Genomic DNA, 20,459 nt, shown 5'->3' on the forward strand with positions numbered 1-20,459 from the left:
TGTGCCCAGGGTAACTTGGGTTTTGAAGTATCTGTGGTGTTCAGTGAAGACGTAGCCCATAATGCCCCCTCATGGTGGTTTCAGCTGTAACAAATTCCCCTGAACTTCTTTAGCTGAAGTGTTTCTACTGAATACAGCTGAGTTGGGGAAGGAAATTGAAATTGATTGGAAATTTGGAGGTGAGGACCAGCCCTTTGAAGTGTATCCTTTTGGCCTGAAAGATCTAAATCCAGTAACAATTTGATTGGCAACTAATCTACTAACTGAGACAATTATGGCTGAGGAAGTGGTGGGGAAATTGTGCATGTGTGGAACAAGGAAGATGCAACTAAGATGTTTTCCCTTACTATTTGTATTTTTGTATTCCTGATGTTTAAGAATGCTTCAGGAAATTAGCATTCTAAAGAATTTTGTGTGCTGAATTTGGCAGTTTCTGCTTTAGTTCAGGTCTCTAGACATGTTTGGTATGAAGGCTTTGAAGTAGCAGCAGCCTGGAGGAAACTGCTCTGAAGAGCAGAGAGAAAGGACAATAAAACATACTTTTATCACTGTTTTTCTCTAAAGAGAGTTTTCAACCATGCAGCTACTTTAAAGATTTCACACTAAGCACCATATGATGTGGACTAGGTGAGGCTGCCAATTTTAGCAGACACTGAAAGTCTTAGAATTGTAAAGGTATGGGGGTCTTCAGTGATTTGATTTTATCTTGAATGAATTACAAATAACAGAAAAATAGAAGTGTTGCCAAATTTTTTACGTCTTCATATAGTAATCAGTTCTGATTTTAGAAGTGGAATACTGCAGTCCAGAGAAGAGCACTATGGTCTCATGGATTAAACATTGAGTCTAGGAGTTTGAAACTCAAAAATCTAACCCTGACTCTGGACTTGATCCTTTCTGGTTCAGTTTTTCTGTATGTGAAATAGGATTTCACTTACCCACCCAAACTCTGTGATGTATTAATAAACGTTGTAAATATTCCATTTATAATTCCAGGCTGCTAGGTTGTGAGATCTGTCATTTGCTGCTGGAGGCCTATAACCTATGAGGTTATATATTACCATTTCATCTGAGTTGCATGCTTATCTGAGCTATTTAATATTGTTATGTGGTGTTTGCAGAGAAATATACACCTGTTGGGAGTAATCATTGCTCGCAGGATTAAATCGATCAACTGAGTTCTGCTTAGAATTCTGGAAATGTTCATTTTCAGTCTACAAGTATACTATTCAATCCTTGAACATCTTGATGTTGTATCAGTGTAGTGCATAGTTTTTCATTGGTTTAATCTAATTTTATACGGTCTCCATTTTCATTATGATTCTTGAACATTATGAAAGGGATATCATGAGCAAATCCTTAAGTGTCTGTGTTATTTTGGACTGTTATTGATTTGTTCTAGAGCAGGAGTTCCCAAAGTTTTTATGCTGCAGCCTGGCAAGCCACGGCCTAGCAGTCACAGCTGACCATGGCTGGAATTTCCATCCGGCAGACTTTGTGCAGGGAGTAGCCCCCTGTGGCTCTGTTCCAGTCATGTGAGGAGTCCCACCAGGTCTCCCTAATCCCTACTAGATCCTAATGCCCACTGGAGAGTAGGAGGGCTAGCTCCTTCTGCTTGTTCCCCATGTTCCTGGCATTATTGTACAGGCACCTGAGTCCTCCAATTGAGACCCTCGATTTCCTGTCATGCTGAGGAAGAGCCATTCCTTCATCTCTTGCAAGAGTGGCTCTCCTAGTGTCCCCAACTTCAGAGCTTTCTTGTGTGCTGGTCCCTGGGCACGCTCCAGTCAGTGTTTCCCCATCCCCTGGCAATCTTAGTTTAAATCAGAAACTAGGATTCATTAGATCTCTTGACATGTAACACTGCTGTGAAGTCTTATTTGATTGGGATCTAATTTTTCCATCCTCTAATCTCCAGAAGAAATTCTTATATCTTTAGCTTCAAGAGTCGCCAGTGCCTTTCTTTTTTGACCTCCTTTTAAGAACCGTATTCCCAATAGAATTTCTTAACTTACTGTCAGTCAATAAGAGGACAACCTGTCTTCCTACCAAAATAGGAGAAGGAAAATGCTTTCAGCTGACACCTTGTGATATTCTCAAAAAATCAATTATTGTATGTCACAATTGCATGAATTTGAGTGTCACTTCCATTTCTGAGAGGGGGGAAATTTTGGCAGTAAAGTAAGGTCAAAATCAATTCTCTATGGTTACAGCCAAAGATCCTTAGTTACTAACAGCCTGTAAAGTAAATACAGACTAGATGAAGGTAGATAAGGTAGATACATAACTGGTGGGATCATGTTCAACAGGTAGTCCTCAGTGACTCAATGTCTAGTTGGGAGGTTTGAAGTGGGGTTCCCCAGGGGTCTACCCCAGGTCCAGTATTGTTCAACATCTTTATTAATAATTTGGATGATAAGATAGAGTTCACATTTGGCAAATTTATGGGTGACACCAAGTTAGGTGGAGTTGCGTACGCTCTGGAGGGCAAGGGTAGGATCTAGAATCATCTGGAAAGATTGGAAAAATGGTCCACAATCAACCAGATGACATTCAACAAGGACAAGTGTGAAATCCTGCACTTGGGATGGAATAATTGCATGCACAAACACAGACTGGGAAATGACTGACTAGATTGCAGTACTGCAGAAAAAGACCTTGGGTTACAGTGGACCATAAGCTGAATGTGAGCCAACCGTGTGCTCTTTTTTCTAAAAAAGCCAACAACATACTGGGCGTGTCTACATTAGATGCTACTGTGCAGTGGTTACTGCATATTTATTTAGTACTTGTATAATCAAGTACTAAATAACTGCACAGTAACCAGAATTACTAGCACTGACGAGCTCTTTTTTAGTGACGCTACTGCACAGTAGCCTAATAATACTGTGCAGTAGTGTATTAGCACTGTTGGTGCTGTGAAATGCTACTGTGCAGTATTATTTGGCTACTGTGCAGTTAACATCTCATGTAGACATGCCCACTGTGTTGTTTCAATAGAAGTGTCACTTGCAAATCAAGGGAAGTGATTCTTTTGCTCTATTCAGCACTGGTGAGGCCTCACTTAGAATATGGTGTTCAGTTTTGAGCCCTGCACATCAAGAAGGATGTGGAAAGATTGAAGAGAGTTCAGTGCAGAACAACAAAAAAGATTGGGGGTCTGGGAAGCATGACTTATGAGGACAGGCTGAAAGAACTAGAGTTATTTAGTTTTGAGAAGAGAGGACTAAGGGAGGGATTTGATAATAGCTCTTCAAGTATTTTGAATATTGTTATAGAGAGGCTGGAGAAGGGCTTTTCTTTGTGGCCATAAGGCACGGGACTAGGAGAAATGGTCTCAAACTCTGCGACAGAGGAAATTTAGGCTGGAGATTATGAGGAACTTTCTGAGCATTGGAAGAAGCTCACTGGAGAGATTGTGGAATCTTCATCCTTGGAAGTGTTCAAGAGCAGGTTGGATGCACAGTTGACTGAGATGGTTTAGTGTGTGGGTTTAGTCCATAGGTGCAATCTGGTTTCTGGGGTTGTCTCATCCATCCCATAGGACTCCTTACAGGTCCCAAAATTTGTCAGCAAGGGTATGGTAGCATCATTAATTGCCATGACTTTGGAAGCCATGGCAAAAATGCTGCCATTGCTCCCCTGCTGCCAAATTTCCAGATCTATTTGGAGCCATGTGGACTGGATTTGGCCCATAGACCAGAGGTTGAGCACCACTGGCCTACAGTCTGTAAAACTGGGCAGACCTTTGAATCATTTGAAATGTATGCAGATGATGAGGCAAATTCACACGGAAAAGACTTTTAAAAAAGAATACATTTTCCAGCAAGCTTAAGCTACTAGTTATTTTGCACGCCAGACTTTTCCAGTTGCAAAAAGCTTTTGGCAGAAGCTTCCTTTTGCTTATTATGCTGTAAAAAGACACAATGAAGGCTGCCAGGGCCCCAGATATGTTCAATATGCAACTCTGTGTGTGGTTTTTATTTTCCTTTAAGCAGCTTTTTTGCACCCATGACCCTTACAATAATGACTGTGTACAATATGAGAGGAATCAGGGTTATTTGAACCATCCACAAGAAGTTTGGAGAAATGTTCTGTTAATGATTGGCTTTTAGTTCTGCTTTAAATTAATTTGTTTGTTAATTTGACTACAACACCGTTAATTCAGGGTGCCCTGGATATTGTACATCTCTAATGCTGGGATTACTTATATTCAGACTTCAGTTACATACACTTTTTCTATTCACTTTAAAATTCATCCACCCTAGAAACAATATCTTTTTGTTGTACTAAATAACTCTATATTCTGAATTTTGCTCCTTCTGTGCTTTAGACCAGTACAGTTTTGGAAATGCATTGCTCCCAGTAGGAAATTTCAGTGTGGCAGAAGAAAAGGATTGTACTCAAGAAAGAAGGGATGAGAAAGGAAACAGCTCTTTTGAAACTGATTTGTTATTAGAAGTGTGGTAGAGGGCAGGTAGAGTGGAGGCAGTGGGGCAGGCAGCTAGCCCCCCAGCTGCCTGTTGTCCCCCATTGTCTGCTGCCCCACTCCCACAGCTTCAGGTTGCCCTGATTTTCCCCTTCCCCTGTTCCCCCCTCCTCCCCTCTCCATTCTGCTTCTTCTAGCCTTAGGCTCCACCCCACTGCCTCCCATCTTTCCCCACCACTGCTGCTACAGGGCTAGACTGGAGCTATGCTCTGTGCCCTGGGCCCTAGCAGGGACAGAGCCTGCTGGCATGGAGCAAAAGTAAGGAACAGCGTGGCAGAGGGGGAGAGAGGGAGAAATGGTGTGTGTGGTGAGGGACACCGACTGGGGGCTGCTGGGCAGGAATGGCAGGGAGTGCAGAGGCAGTAGTGGAGGCAGGCAGCAGCTGCAGCTCTGGCTCCAGTTCTTGCCCCAACTTTGGGTTGGGGCTAGAATCGTAGTAGCTGCCTGCCCTCTTCCCCCCAGCTGTTTTGTGCTTGATTGTAAGGCAAGGGCTTTTTCCCCATGTTAAATGGGGGGAACCTTATCTTCTGATTGAGTAAATACAGTAATTCTGCAGGAAATGGATTAGCAGATAGTGTGCAGGTGATGCCATTGGAGGGGTATGACTGTTAGGATTGACTTTGTGGCTCTGCAGTTTATCATACCTGTAGTACAGATTCTGCAAACAGATGTGTTCATCTGAATCCAATTAATTGTGGGTCTTTTGCACTTGAGTGGAATTTGCATGGGTTTAGGAATCTCTGCTGATGCATCTCAGCACATAGGCAGTAATCATGCTATATGTATGTACACTAGGCAGGGCTGATACCACCACATTATTAAAGCTGCCCAACATTTCTGCTTATAAGATCTTGTTTCAGTTGCTTTATGCCAAACTCTGTTGCTTGGGTTATGTTTTTTTCATACTAGGTATCCACCTCTGGCTGACTTAATGTGAAAATGTTTTGGCAGCAATTGGCACATTTCTACCAAAGAGTTTAGGGAGTTTAGGTTTTGTTTTACCTGTGTTTAGAATGCTTGGGCCATTTTCTCCTTAAAATTCTAGTGCCACTGTGATTAGGACTTGAGAAACTTGAAATTTGGTGCGCAAGAAGTGACTTTTGTGCCAAGGATATGCCTTTGCCATTCTTATAAGAATCTATCTAGAAGCCTTTAATATTTCATTTCATGTATGCTTGCTAAGCCTCCCGAGTTCTATCAGTGCCATCCTAACAGAGCCTCTCTCACTCCTGATTCTTTCCAGACAGCAGATGGACCAAACTTTCAGGAATCAAACATGCTTCTTTCCCTCACAGCTATTACACGTGGCCTAAGTATGCATGTACCTTCCCCACAGATTGATTGAAAATATTCTACAAAAGGGCTGCAGGAATAAAGTAAGCCTTTCCTTGTAATTGCTACTCTGGGCTGAGCCAGGCTAAAAACCAGGACGGAAAAGCAGGGAGACTATGATCCGCCTGCTGGCGCTAGGGCATGGCAGAGAAGGAAGCTATTTGATTGGAATGCCTAAAATCTGAAGGTCAGATAAGGAGTTTGGGGAAGGAATAGATGGAGACAAAGACTCCAGTGCAGGGGTGGGCAATTATTTGGGCCCAAGGGCCACATAGGGCATTTTCGTGAGCTGTTGCGGGCCAGGTCTGCCCCTGCTCCTCCCCCCCCCCCCAACAGATCACCAAAACTCCCTCTATTGGATGGAACACCAGGCAGGAGTGTTCAGGAGTGGGAGGGGTGGGCAAAGCTGGGATCACAGGGTAGGGCCGTGGGGCAATGAAAGCATGGGGCTGGGCCTGGGTCAGAGCCATGATCTGCTGCCTGCACGCCCCTGTAATGGGTACAGGTTCTGCCTGCAGGGGCGTACAGGGAGTGGATCACAACTCTGCCCCACCCCAGCCCCATGCTGTCACTGGCCCATAATCCCGGCCCTGCGCCTGGGCACAGCTCCGACCCACCCGCACACCCTGCCTGCACAGCTCCTTGGATCTGCATCCAGGGCCAGGGCCAGGATCTGGGAACAGTGACAGTGTAGGGCCAGGGCAGAGCTGGAAGTCATCACCAGGCCTTGCTGTGGGGCTGCAGTACCCACAAGGGGGAAAGGAGGGCTGTGAGCCTCACAGAGGAGGCTCGGGAGTAATTTAGCCTCCTTCGTCCCTCCCCTTGCCTGTCCCCTCCCCCAGCCCGAGGTGCCCAGCCTGCAGGCAGGGGAGGAGACGAGGTTGGACTACTGGCAGCAGTCCAGGCCAGGGGAGGTGGGTGGCACTGGGGCGCCCTCGTCCTGTGCCAGCCAACAGCTTGCCATGGGATGGCCATGTGATGGCAGCAACCCCCAGCTCCATTGGCTTGGCATGGAGTGGAGTGGTGTAGGGGCACTGGCAGCAGTTGGAGCCCCAGTGAGGGTGCTGGGGCTGGGGCTAGTGCTGGGGGCTGGTCTTCATGGAGACTGGCCTCTGACCTCCGATGCAGCTCCCCACCTGACTGCTTGTAGTTTCCATGGAGACCTGGCCCTAGTCCCAGCCCCAGCGCAGCACCCTTACCGGGGGCTCCCGTTGCTGCCCCTGCACCACTCTGCTCCACACTGCTGCCAGTGAAGTTGGTGAGTGCCTGGATTTTAATCTTTAACTATATAATACTCATTTGGAAAAAAAATTTGGGTTTATCTGTGGAAATGTATGAATTTAATACAAGTGTATTATCTGCTCTTATCAGTTTTATATCTGGCTCAAATCCCTGTCTGTAGAATCAGAAGCCCCTAATGCCTAGTGTTGTAAAGAGTAATGTCTGGTAGCACTTAGATCAGGGGTGGGCAATTATTTCAGCTGGAGGGCAGCTTAATGAGTATTGGTGAGCTGTCTAGGGCCTCAAGGGTGGCCCTGTCCCTTGACAAACACCTTGCCCCCTGGTCACCATCTTGGGACTGGACATCCTGCCCTCTAACCCCTGACCTTTGCTTTCAGAAGTTCCTCCCCTTACCCCCGGCAGTACTCTTTGTGGGAAGGGGGTTGACCTCTTGGAACGGGAAAAAACCCAAACAAATTATATACTAAAAATCAAACATCCACAATAACATTTTAATTTTATTTTAAAAAAAAACTGCCCTGATGTGGATGAGTTTGCATTGTGTATATATGGGGGATTGCATAATAGTTCAAAATTAAGTCTTACACTTCTAAATCGTGGGGGTGTGGAGGGCAGTCCAGAGGCAGCAGTGTTGGAGATGCAGGGCAGCCTGGTGGTAAGGGGGAGGGGCCGCTTTCCCCCCTGCTCAGAGCAACAATTTTTGCCCAGCACTGCCATTTCTGCTAGTCTGGGCAAGCGAGCCCAGAGCAAGCATGGGGCTGCACGTGAGAGTCCGGTAGCAATAGCCAGAAGGAGCCTCCCAGCCCCGCTGCATGCCCAGGGACAGCAGGATATGCCACAGCTGGGTGGTGCAGAGTGGGCACGAGGTGCACCAGGTCAGGGCTTCACATGCTGGTCCCTGCTGGTACCGTGGGGCTGAGGCCAGTGGTGGTGGCAGCCAGAACGAGCCACCACCTTGGCTGCCTAGAAAGGCAGTCCAGCCATGGAGCTACCCCAGTCACGCTTCATGCCCAGGTGCAGCAGGATGTGCCACAGCTGGGCAGCACCTGAGCCAGTTGGGACCAAAGGATTTGCTGCGGGCTGGACAAAGCCCCTTTGTGGGCTGGATCCGGCTCGCATGCCATATTTCCAGGTAAAATCTGGGATTTTTCTTTACTCTGTAGCCCAACTCCATGAGAATATAGAGGTCAGATGGGCCCCTACTTGTCTCACCAGCCCATGATACCTCCCACAGCTCTGAGACCTGTTCCCATCTGAAGCACCTGCCATTAAGTTGTGGGGTGGCAGCAGAACTGTCAGGACCTATGACATATTCATCCTATCTGATATTCTGTAAGGTGTTATTGTGCATTTATTATGTATTATACATACAATCTCTTTTTCTCAGTAAAATACCTTAATTCCATTACTTTATATCTTATTATGAAGTCCTTTTCTGACTTTTTTAAAAATATGGCTAGATTGGATTTATTTTGAATGTTGAGATGCTGGATACCAGGGTTTAGTTCTAGCTTATAGGTTTGATTGTAATTAGAGCTGACTGGAAAATAATTTTGTTTCTATAAAAATGTTTGTTTGGTGAGAAATCAAAAACAAGTACATCATCTGAAAATCAAATTAGGGATTCAGAACTGCTGCCACAGTGCTTCCTGAATATTGTACTTATGCCTTGTGCTTTGCTCTAAGAACGAATGATGTTGGACTTCTTCGAATGTACCATGGCGTCCTTAGTGATCTGAGGCATCGAGGCAGTTGAATAGTTGCAGGATATCATGGAAGAAGTGAATTTGAGTAACAGTCATCAAAACTACACCATCCATTAGGCACTCTGGTAGCATATCACAGTTGAAATATTTTGTTTTTAGGAAAAAATAAAACAATTTTGAGGGAGGAGAGGCTTTTTATTTTTGAACATTGATATTCTCAAGGAGACTAGACATTACCCTCATGTTTTAGGTAAAACCCCAATTTTCTGTCAAAAAGGTTTTGATGGAGAATTTTTCACCTGTCCTGATTAAAACTGTTTTGTAACTGACCTTCAGAAAGTGAAGCTTTCAGCAGTAATGTAACTGAGGGAACAGGGAATTGGCAACCTGGGCAGTAGCCCCAAATGCTGATTGAGGAGGGAGGCCAGGGAAAGGTGAAAAAACCCCCAACAAATGCCACCACTGCCAAGGGTGTTGAATTGCCTTGTTTTGCCTTCTTTACAATGTTTCTGTTCCCAAAAAATGCAAGCATAATAGCAAAATTGCTCTGTTCATAATCTCCTACTCTAGTGGTGCTCAGTATTTTGGTCTTGCAGGCCAGATGAGTGGTATGGGTTCAGCGTGTGGGCTAGATTAGATCTCTAAGGCCTTTATCAGGTCTGCACCCACCCCTGTTTGTCCTGTGGCCTGGGATTCAGTCTTGGGTGGCCTCTGCCAAGCCCTGTTTGCTAGGATGGGCCCTGGGGCCATGTGCTGCCTCCACCCACCCCTGAGTGCAGGGCACCATGCCACCTCTGCTAGCCCTGCTTTCTGGTATTGGGCCCCAGGACCCGATGCCAGCATTGGACTTTGGGGCCCTGTGCCACCCATGCCCAGCTGGATATGCAGGGACTGGGCCCCGTACTGCTCAGTGTGCTGCATCTAATACGTAGAGCCATGACCTGTGGGGCTCCCCATGGGCCAAATGACACTGCAGCAAGGACCAGACCTGGCCTGTGGACCAGGGGTTGAGCCACCCCTCTCTTAACCTGTTCTTTTATTGGCTTCTTGTCTTTGGTGATTTTTCAGTCGATTTAAGAGATTCCTTTTGGGGCCAGGTTTATGTATGTAATATAAATACTCTTGTATTCTCGCACTTGGGCATTAAGGCAAGATTAAGGTGTTGATACTACAGAGTTCACATGTAGGGCCCTGACTTGTAGAGTTGAACAGATCAGAACCTCATTTTTAAAATTTCTTCTTTGGATAAGAAGAAATCCAAAGAAAAGCTTGAAACTGTTTCACGCTGTGTTCTGCAGAGAGTGTGAAGTAAGAGTTCATTACATGTAAATAACCTTATTCATCTTAGCTACCAAACTTATTGGAACTCTTAAGAAATCCAGGACCAATACAGGAGGTCTGCTATGGCGCACCCTTTGTGGATTGTTCATAGTATCCTCACTGTTTTTTATTGATTTTTTTCTTTGTCATTTATTAATCTCTTCTTCAAAACTGAATGTACATCTTTGGCCACATACAGATAGTCCATTTCTATTGGAAGAATTGCTGCTGTTCCTCAGGAAACCACAAGTGTAAAGATGTTACAACTGTTTTTTTCTGGTATAAAAATAACCATTCCAGGCAAAAAATAACTTGACTCCAACAAGAAAGAAGTCACTCCTGTAAGTATGGCCCTAAGGTACTTGCATTTAATTAGGAGTATAATCTTGAACAGATCTAATTGTCTGCTTTCTGAAGTAGCTGTTTTAGTCATAAAGCCTGGTCATGTTGGTGATCTAGCAGGTTTTTTTAGGACCTGTCTGATGTCCTAGACTCTGACCCTATCTGGTCTCTCTGTATTTACAAAACACTTATATGAATGAGAACAAGGAGGTTTTGCTAGAAAGCAGAAACATGTGGTCATGACATGTCAGAGTAAACTAGAGTTTCTCTTTAGTGCTCCACTGTTCTTTCTGCTGTGATCTATAAAAAAAAATAAAAATCTAAAAAAGAATGTTTCAGAATATTTGATGCTGCAGCTTAAAGGAAGCCAGAGGAAGTCCCTGGCTAAGTGGGTGGAAGTAATGAACCAGTGGTAGCCTCTTCTGCAGAGAGACGTAATATTTTCTTTTCTTAATTTTTTCCTCTAGTTTAGTTAATTTCAAAACTAATTAAATCAAAGTTGATAACTAGGGACCTACTCAGTCCATGATTTTGCAGAAATCGCAAACAGGGACTGTCCATGAAATCCGTTTGGGGCGGGGGGGGGGGGGGGCGGTTGGCAGCATGAAGGGAGCTGCCCAGATGGCTGCCACCCTCAGCCCTCCTGCTGTCTGGCTGAGAAGGCTGCCTGTCGTGTGGCCCATCCCTCTCCACCAATCAGTGGCTAGGGGAGGCTAGGCGCATGACAGACAGTTCTCAGCCATTCATTGGCAAGGGGTGGGAACACACAGCCCTGTCAGCCAATCAGAGGTGTGAGGGAGCCCTGCCACAATAAGCCCACAAAAATGGCGGCTGGCCTTGTGATCTGCCCATGAAATTTGGCGCCTGCCTCCTTGATTTGGGTGGGTTCGTATTGAAAACTAATTGAGAGTTGAAAAACAGAAAAGCTTGTTTTCTTCCAATGTATGATTAGAAGTTTGAGAAGTATTACCACTAAAATCTTGAAGGATTTGGGGGCCAGAAACAATCAGTTTATCTCATTCCATCAAGCCTTTACACAGTCCTTCACTAATCAAATAAATCCTGTAAGTTCTGGAAATCAATCATTTTAACAATCATGTTTTGAAAATCTGCATATTACAATTTCCCTTAAATTTCTTTTATGCTCCCTTATGCCTCATTTGCTTGTATTCTCCAGTCATTCTTAAGACTGATGGGTTGCAGTAAAAGATGATACTGCAAAAACAAAACTAAAACAAACAAGAAAACAACACCCTCTCCCCAAAAAAATATACCTCCCCACCCCCACAAAACAAAACAAACGCCCCACAATACTGTTTGGTTTCTCTACTCCTCCTGTGATGTAACAGAACTGGTCAGGTTGTTGCTCCAATGCTTTTAACCACAGATAGACAAAGATAACATTTTCTTGCATGTAGCATCATGATACTGTTCGATTCTGCCCCTGCACCGTTCTGGGTCCTGTGTATAACTTTTGCCATAAGGATTCTTACCACTATATACCTGGAAGCGTTGATCATAAGTCACTGTAACTGATCAGATGAACAAAGCAAGCAAGCACTAGAACTATGCAGTGTGAAGCATTCACTTAGAGCTGACTTCCCCCAAATACGTTTGTCGAAGTTAAAAATGTATAGATGGAAAAAATGATCTATCAGTGGTGCTCAACCTTTTTAGCTGGCGGAATGGATGGGCGGTGCCCAGGCTGTCCGCAGGCCAGATCTGGCTGGTGGTCCCAATCCAGCAGAGAGTGGTCACAGGCGGGGGGTGGTAGGGAGCATCCTGATTGTAACCCGCGGGAGAGGATGTGGCCCAAGCCCCATGTGGGAAAGGGGTGTGGCCTAGCCCCAGCCCAGCCCCAAAGGGGTCAGGGGACCTGGCCCAGCCATGCTGGAGGGAAAGTAAGCATGGTCCAACCCCACAGGGGGCAGAAGGGGGCTTGATCCAGCCCTGCAGGGGAGGACAGGGCTTGAGCCAGCCCCAGGGGGTCAGGGGCATGGCCCAGCTCCATCTAGGCCAGGAGGTTAAGAGAGAGGGGGCATGAACCTGGCCCCAGCCTGCTGTGCAGGACTTGGGGATCAACAATTTGGCAGTGGGAGAAAGTGCCCATACTTATTGCCACCACTCCCCTGCTGTCAGATTTCCTGGGCAGGATACCTGTGGGTTTACAGACTGCATTTGGCCCATGGCTGGAATTTGAACACCCCTGATTTTAAATGGTCCTTCACTAATGAAATAAAATCTGTAACTCCATTTAGAAACAAACCATTCTAAACTTTGTCTGTGCTGAAAAATGAAGTTATAGTTATAGCTGTCTAGTTATAGCTTATTGGCTGCATACAGGTGAAAAGCATATACCCAGATTTGTGGTTTAGTGCAGTGTTTCCCAACCAGTGTGCTGCAGCACAACAGTGCTGTCAGAAATGAACAGGTGTGTTGTGGAATTTTGTCATGGCTATGAGCTACAATAGGTATGAGGATGGGAAATGCCTTAACAGATATGCCACGGAAATTTTTTATTTATGTAAGTGTACCTTAGGCTGGAAAAGATTGGGAAATGCTGGTTTAGTGACTGCTGACTAATTAGCCATGTGGAGAATTTACTTCTAAAATAATTTTCTTCTCTCATTTTGTTATTGAATAGAGGGCATCTAGCTGTGAAACTCGACCATCAGGGCTATTATAAGGCTGCTTTTCTTTTTAAAACCTGGTTCTAATTTTAGGAAGTTATAGTCTTGTTTAATTTTTATTAGCAAAACTGTCAGTAAAAGGGCAAGATATTTCTCACTAGCTGCATCTACACAAGACACTATTGCACAGTGGTTACTGTGCATTTATTTAGTACTTGTATAAATAAGTACAGGAAAAGCCGTGTTATCTGGCACTTCATTAACTGGCATGCTCTATTAACCGGCATGCCAGTCGATGCAGCAGAGTCAAGACTGGAAGTCCCACTTCCGGTTTCACCAAGTCCCACTTTGGGCCATGGTCTGGGGCAAAGCAGCCTGCACAGGGCCCCCCTCCCTGTCCCCTGGCACACTGACACCAGGGGAGGGGCAGCGCGGTGCCTGTCCCCTGCCACGCTGATGCACCAGATGCAGTGGGAGGGGCATCTTTGCCCAAGCAGGCAAAGACGCCTCTCAGGTAACCAGCATATTTAGTTATCCAGCACCCCCCTTTCCCCAGGGGTGCTGGATAACAGAGGTTTTGCTGTACTAAAGAAATGTGTAGTATTGGGACTTACTGTGCAGTAGCACTGGCAAATGCCTTTTTTATGACACTGCTGTGCAGTAGTCTAATACTGTTGTGCAGTACCATCGCATCACAGTTTTTGCCACATGACACTACTGTGCAGTAGTAACAGGCTCCTGTGCAGTCCACGTCTTGTGTAGATGCGACCACTGAGTACTTTTTTATGAGTACCTGGATAGTAGTGATAGACATGCTTAGTTTAGAGGCAGGACATGAAACTTTTCACAACTTTAGCAATTTTTATTACATATATGGAAAAACTAAACAATGACTTGGGTTACACAGAATTTTGAATGATAGCAGACTGTTCATGGCATAAAGATTATTCATTGTATTGTATTTGTGTCACTGTAATAATTCCTTAGTAGTCACTGTAGTCATTTATAAGTGGCCTGCTCCTTAGTCTCCCAAGCATTCTTTAATTATAGGCTTAGGGAGTCACGCAGATTAGTGTTACTCACAATGTCCTCGGTTTATTTCTTCCTCTGAGGACATGGAAAAACTAATCCGACCTGTTGAAATTACAAATACATACCTTATTACTCAGAATTAGGCCATCTCCTTGCAATGCTAATAATCATCCTTATTTAAAACACAATATATTAGGGTATGGATTGAACTGAAAAGTTGTTGTACCTGTTTGGAATACCTTTAGCTGAGTATTTCATTGGCCATCCTGGTGTCAGGTTAAAAATTTAGACATACTTCCTTATGCCTCACAAGCCTTGCTTGTCATGGTTGAAACGAGCCATAGTTGGGTCTTACAGAATAATCTTCACTTCTGTAATAAAAGTATAAAGGAATAAGCTTTTGCAGTTAGTGTAATTGGAATTGCAAAGCATTCCTTAACATTCATCAGGCAGTTCTTTTCCTTTCTGTTGCTTCATGAGTAGCAAAAAAATTTCTGAATAGATTCTGGCTAAGAACCTTGTGCATGTTTTGCTCAAAATAAAATGATTAAAAAGGATAGCATCATATTGGTCTTTGAGCCTACTTGTGTGTTACTATGGCAAGCCCTACTCTGGTAAAATTGTAGAACAGCAAATTTGAATCCATCAGTCTAACATGGATCAGCGTTGTAATAATCTGGTGTTCATATATGTAGTCAGAGTTCCCTGGGAAAGTAGAACCACATTTGGGAGACTTCAGCTTCATTTAAGTTGTGGCATTATTCATTAACAGAGACAGGCTGTATTAGTCTGAAGTCAGGCAAAAGGCAGGGCAGGGTGGCAGTTTACAAACTAACTCACGAAAACATAGTTATCTTTCACAGACCCCTTAGACAAAGTCTTCAGATCCCCAGGGTCCACGGACAACAGGTTGAAAGCCACTGAGCTAGACAAATCAGTCTGGCAGCTTCTGGCCAGAAAAGTCTGGGGACTGAGAGAAGTGGAGAAGCTTTGGGGAGCTGGAAAGACTGGAAAGGGAACAGCTGAGTATCTCTGGGGTGCTCAGGTCTGTGTGGGCTGGGTTGAAAACAGAGGGACCGTTTAGCTGAGGGGCAGGAAATTATTTTGGGTGGGCAATTATTTTGGCAAGCTGTCGAGGGCAGCATGGGTAGCCCTGCCCCTTCCCGCCCCCTGGCCACCATCTTGGGACTGGAAGTCCCGCCTCTAACCTCTGACCTTTGCCACCAGAAGTCCCTCCCCTTGCCCCTGGAAGTATTCCTTTGGGGAAGGGGGTTTGCCATCTTAGGGGGGGAAAAAACAAATTACATACTAAAAATTAAATGTCTATAATAATATATTTTAATTTAAAAATATATCTTTTTGTCCTGATTTGTGTGCATTTGTGCTCTATATGCAGAAGTGATTGCATATGGGGGTTTGTGGGGACGTGTGGGTATGGATGTGGGGATGGGAGCCATGTAGTTCAGAGTGGTGGGCAGGCAGGAAAGTGGGGAAAGTGGTTGAGGGGGAGTGGAAGCAAGCAGGAGCTTGGGGCCTGCATCAGTGTCCTGGGCCCAGCGCCAGCAGGGCCCCAAGCAGGACGGCAGGAGTGTAGGGCACAGGCTGGCAACGGTCTGTGGAGCCAGGCCAGGCTGCGCCAGCAAGGAGAGGGAGGAGCTGACCCGGCTAGATAGAGCCCCTGCCGGCCAGGACCCTGCGCTCCTGCCACCTTGCTCTGGGCCCTGCTGGTGCTGGCCCTGGGACACAGGCACGGGTCCCGTGCTCCTGCCCAGCTGCCGCTGACTTCCGCATCCCTGACCAGCAGGGGCTCTGTGGAGCAGGTCAACTCCCCCCTCTCCCTGCTGGTGCAGCCCAGCCCGGCTGCACAGACCCCTGCCAGCCCAAACTCTGCGCTCCTACTGCCCCGCTCTGAGCCCCACTGGTGCTGGCCCTGGGACACCGGCACAGGCCCCGTGCTCCCGCTCCCTCATCTTTGACAGGAGCTAGGGGCAGATAAATATTAATTTTCTAAATTTTTTAGGGGCCCCGCAGGCCAGATAGAATAGCTTGGCAGGCTGGATGTGGCCCGCGGGCCGTATTTTGCCTACCCCTGGTTTAGTTCCTTCAGAAGAGACAAAGAACCTCTGCCTGAGTGGCCTTTGTCTCAGTAAATGTCTTTTCTGAAGAGACTGTTGCTCTGCTGCTTAGGACTGTGTTTTGCCCTGGGTTGCCCAAAAAAGAGGTGACATTCCTCTCAGGAGCAGAACTGAATGCTAGCTCCTTGATTCAGGGTCATGGAAAGCAAGGCAGGGTGAGGGACTGAAAGGCATCTCAGAGCAGGAAGGAACCCAGGCTCCCTACTTTCTCTAGAAGGCAGCTGACTTCGAGGAATACTCCTGGACAGACAAAACCACAGTTATCCTGAGCAAGCACCCTCCTGAAAGGTCACTTCAGCCCTATTCCAGTCAAAGCCACTCCTGCACCCTCCCATGACAGCCTGCTGCATGAGTCCCATTCCTAAGGAAGAATTCCTGGGGAAGAATGTTTTGCATTCAAAAGCTTGTCTAACTTTATCCCAGCAACATATTTTGTCCAAGACACCACCCTAAGAAATTCTTGCATTACAATTTCTAGCTCATTACAGCTAAACCTCTCTTATGCTACCAGCCTTAAGTACCTAATTTTCCTCATTTATATCCACTTATACCCAATTATGTGTGGGTGCAAACTTCTTACAAGACAACCACTCTGTCTCTAATCTCTCCATTCTAATTTTCAAAGGGAAGTTATAAAACACCTTTTGTAGATGAGTCTACAAACTTCTCTTCATAAATCTATTGGATACAAAAAATCATGAACTAAATATAGACACTGGATTTATGGCACATTAACCTGCCTGACATCTGATACCCCAGGTAACCTCTCTACATTTTACCAGCTACTTTTTATCACCAGGTCAATATCCCTCTCCCTTTACCCCCTCCCCCTCCCCACCTATCTGTCTCACACCTATTGTCTCCCATCACCTCTGATCCTCACTGCCATGCAAACTGCCATGCATTTGCATTTTCACAGATCTACATTTTGCATATTGGTTTCTATTCCACCCAGGAGAACACAAAACACCAACAGACTCTCCCTATGCCAGAAGAAGGGTGTTTGTGCCTGAAAGTTTGCAAAGACATTTTTTTCCAACTATTAGCTGGTCTAATAAAAGATATCACATTTACCCAAAGAACTTTGTCTACCTAATTTTCTGTATTAACTATGTGGAGAATTTAGGCATCTAACACGTATTTGTGAATTCCATTCCCAGGGTTGGGTGCCATGCCTAAGTCCCTTTGTGGATTGTGGCATTTGGTTCAGGGAAGTTTGGTAATAGGATGGATCTGAAGAGGTCTCTTCTGTCTAGTCCATAGCCTGTCTAACTGTCTTTGCTTTAAAACCTGGTGCCAACTGCTGCCTCCAACACAATGCAAATGTCTAAGCCAGAAGCAGATAGGGAAAGGAGAATTAGAGACACAACTTGAGAGTTGTCACTCAAACCCACAAGCAGTCAAAAGTGCAGATGCCCACTTAGGGCACATTTACACATGCTCCCGGGGTTGGGGGCGGTGATGCTTTAATTAGAGCAGTTCCAAGAGCTGTTATAATTAAAGTGCCACCACATCTTGTGTATCAGTGTCCCCACACTTCAAAATGGTGGCAGGGGTGTGTGAACTAAAGCTCATTCTACAAGCTTTAGTTAAAGTGCCCCTGCTGCCACTTTTAAGTATGGGGAAGCTGATACACAAGATGCAGGAAGCTGCTGGAGTGTGACAATTGCCATGTTTCAGCAGACTGCTAAAGTGAGTCTGCTCCAAAGTGCTGGAATTCCAGCATGACTGAGCAGCCTCTGTGCTCGTGTATAGGTACCCTTATAGCCCAGACAAGTGAAATCTCTGCTGCGATGCGGGCAGAGATAAGACTTGTAACTATCCTTTCAGATGGGAGAGTCATTCAGGAATAATGCAGGACGCTGAAACCCTTTACTGCTCTCATAGGTGGATCCGGGATTTTGTAAAGGGCAGTGCAGAAGCAGAGACCAGCGCTTCAGAGGCGGTTACACGCTGACTCCTGGCCTCCTCATGCTCACTGGCGTGGGTAGACCATGCCATAGAGCCAGGGGCAGGCAATTATTTCGGGCAGAAGGCTGCTTACTGAGTTTTGGCAAGCCATCAAGGGCCGCATGACAGGCAGCCAGGGGCAGATCAATATGAATTTTCTAAATTTTTTAGGGGCCCCACAGGCCGGATAGACTGTCCTGTAGGGCCACATCTGGCCCACAGGCCGCATTTTGCCCACCCCTGCCATAGAGGTAGCAACTAGGGACTTCTTTTAAGGCCTTGAATCACTTAAGAATCCTGCCCCTCCCTGCCAGTCTCAGCACCCCTTCCCACCCTCTACATGCACAGGGGCATCTCTCCTCCCCTTCCATTCCTTCCCTCATCCACCCACCTGCTGCTGTTGTCCACACTGTCCCCAGCTAATCTGAGGTGGGGAGAGCTCCAGAGCCACTCCTGCGCCATTCCAGCTAGGCTGAGTGGGTGGCCAGGCTTAGCTGGGGATGGCAGCAGCAGTGGTGGGCAGGTTCCCTTTCCCTGGCTGGCACAGAACACCCAGTGGGACCAAGCAGCAAAAAGCAACTGGCCCATCTTGCTGCTCTTCTCAGCTAAGCCTAATTATTTACAGCCCAGCTGGAGCAGGGCAGGACTGCCTTTAGAGTTCCCACTGCCCCTGGAGCAGTGGCAGTGGCAGGTGGGGTGGGGAGGAGTGACGGGAAGGGACTTGCTGCTGCGCACAGGCAAAAAGGAAGGGGGTGGAATTCTTATCTGCTTTGGGTACCTTAAAAAAAATAAATAAATAAAAGGCTCCTGCTGCTGCACCCACTGTATTGTCCAAAAGGGTGTGACCCTGCTATCCCATGTGGATCCACACCTGATAGCTGTTACTAATATTAACTAATTAGCACTAATGTAGTACCTCAGAAGCAGAATCCTATTGTGTTAGGTGCATGTGATAGATACAAAACAGAATCCCTACCCCAGAAAATATACAGTCTCAAGCTCTGACCCTGGAAGGCCTTGCATATGCTTAACTTCACTTGCAATGACTTCAGTGAGACTACTCATAGTGAATAAAAATTAAGTATTTGCCATTCCTTGCAGGATCAAGATGTAAACGTTTTGCTGCTAGATTTCCATCATCATATTCTGTGCTGGCTTGGAGTAAACCTGGTTCCGTGCCTGCATAGGGCACAGCCAGACTGTTCTTAATAAGCATTAGCTTAATGAAATTATTCTTCTTGGAAAAGCTAGGATGAAATTCAGCATCGATTGTTTGCTTGTTTAAACTTGATTATAGTACTGTTGGGGAAAACAAGTGAATAATGTTCAATTTTCTTGAAGATATCTTTAAAAATATCAGATTTCTATAACATGTTGATAGTAACATTTAAAAGAACATTTTCAATAAGTTACTGTTGTCACCTACAGGTTCTTCTGCAGAGGATTTTGTGCCTTATTTTCACACGAGTACAAACAAATGCAAACACACACAAACAAATATAAATAAGTCTTGAAACACCTTAAGCTCCCTAGCCATTAACCTGTACTGTGGTTTTAGGTTTTGTCTTTTCCACTTTTGTGTAACAGTCTGAGACTTCAGAATTAACCTTCTTTGTGTTTAGCTGAAACACTTGAACTACATTGACTAATAAACAGCATATCCTTCACTTGACTGGATTTCAGATATTTCTTCACATTTGGCAAAATTTCTTAGTAAGATGTTTCAAGCTAGAGGATACTCTAGAAGCAGATTAATCATCTAAGTATTGTCCTCTAGTTGCTACAAGGACTCTGTCCAATCTCTGAGATCATGGATTAGCTAGATGGAAAATAAAGGGAGAACGTAAGGAGCATTCCCTTTTTTAATAGAATTCTCTTTCAGACTGATTCTTGGCTAAGAAATAAGTGCTAAGAGCTGTTGCTTCCAAGCTGTTAACACAAATAAAATGGGAAGATCAATTCCTCAGGTCCTAAAAAAGGATTCTTCTCTCATCAAAGATAACCTAAATCAGAAAACATTTTCTTCAGAAGAGGACATATCCGGATACTCAAACAATAGAGTATTCTTCCTCTCTAAAATATTCTTCAGGTCAAAACCTGTTTAGTGATAAATTATTTAACTCATCTTTTTATTTGCTCTGGATGTGCCAATGAAGATGCCATAGTTCAGACCAGTGGCACCTAACCTTTTGGCCCCACAGGTTGGATGAGGGCTGGTTGTGCACTGGTGCAGTCTAGCATGCAGGCCCGTGTTATCCTGCCTGTGAGACTCCCCACAGGT

General features: G+C 45.4%; 1 protein-coding gene across 5 annotated transcripts in view; it reads left to right on the forward strand.

Annotated features, from left to right (window-relative positions):
* The window catches only part of EML1 (EMAP like 1), a 207,099-nt gene that overhangs the window by 84,722 nt on the left and 101,918 nt on the right, over positions 1 to 20,459 (forward strand). The window contains exon 1 of one of the 5 annotated variants that reach the window (XM_059723215.1): positions 4,729 to 4,747. The exons of the other annotated variants lie outside the window; for them this stretch is intronic. The gene's annotated coding sequence lies outside the window, so the exon portion shown is untranslated. Of the gene's footprint in view, positions 1 to 4,728; positions 4,748 to 20,459 lie in introns of those variants that run through there. 5 annotated transcript variants of the gene reach the window in all.

Source organism: Alligator mississippiensis, chromosome 2 (assembly GCF_030867095.1).
Source record: "Alligator mississippiensis isolate rAllMis1 chromosome 2, rAllMis1, whole genome shotgun sequence".
NCBI classification, from domain to species: Eukaryota; Metazoa; Chordata; order Crocodylia; family Alligatoridae; genus Alligator; species Alligator mississippiensis.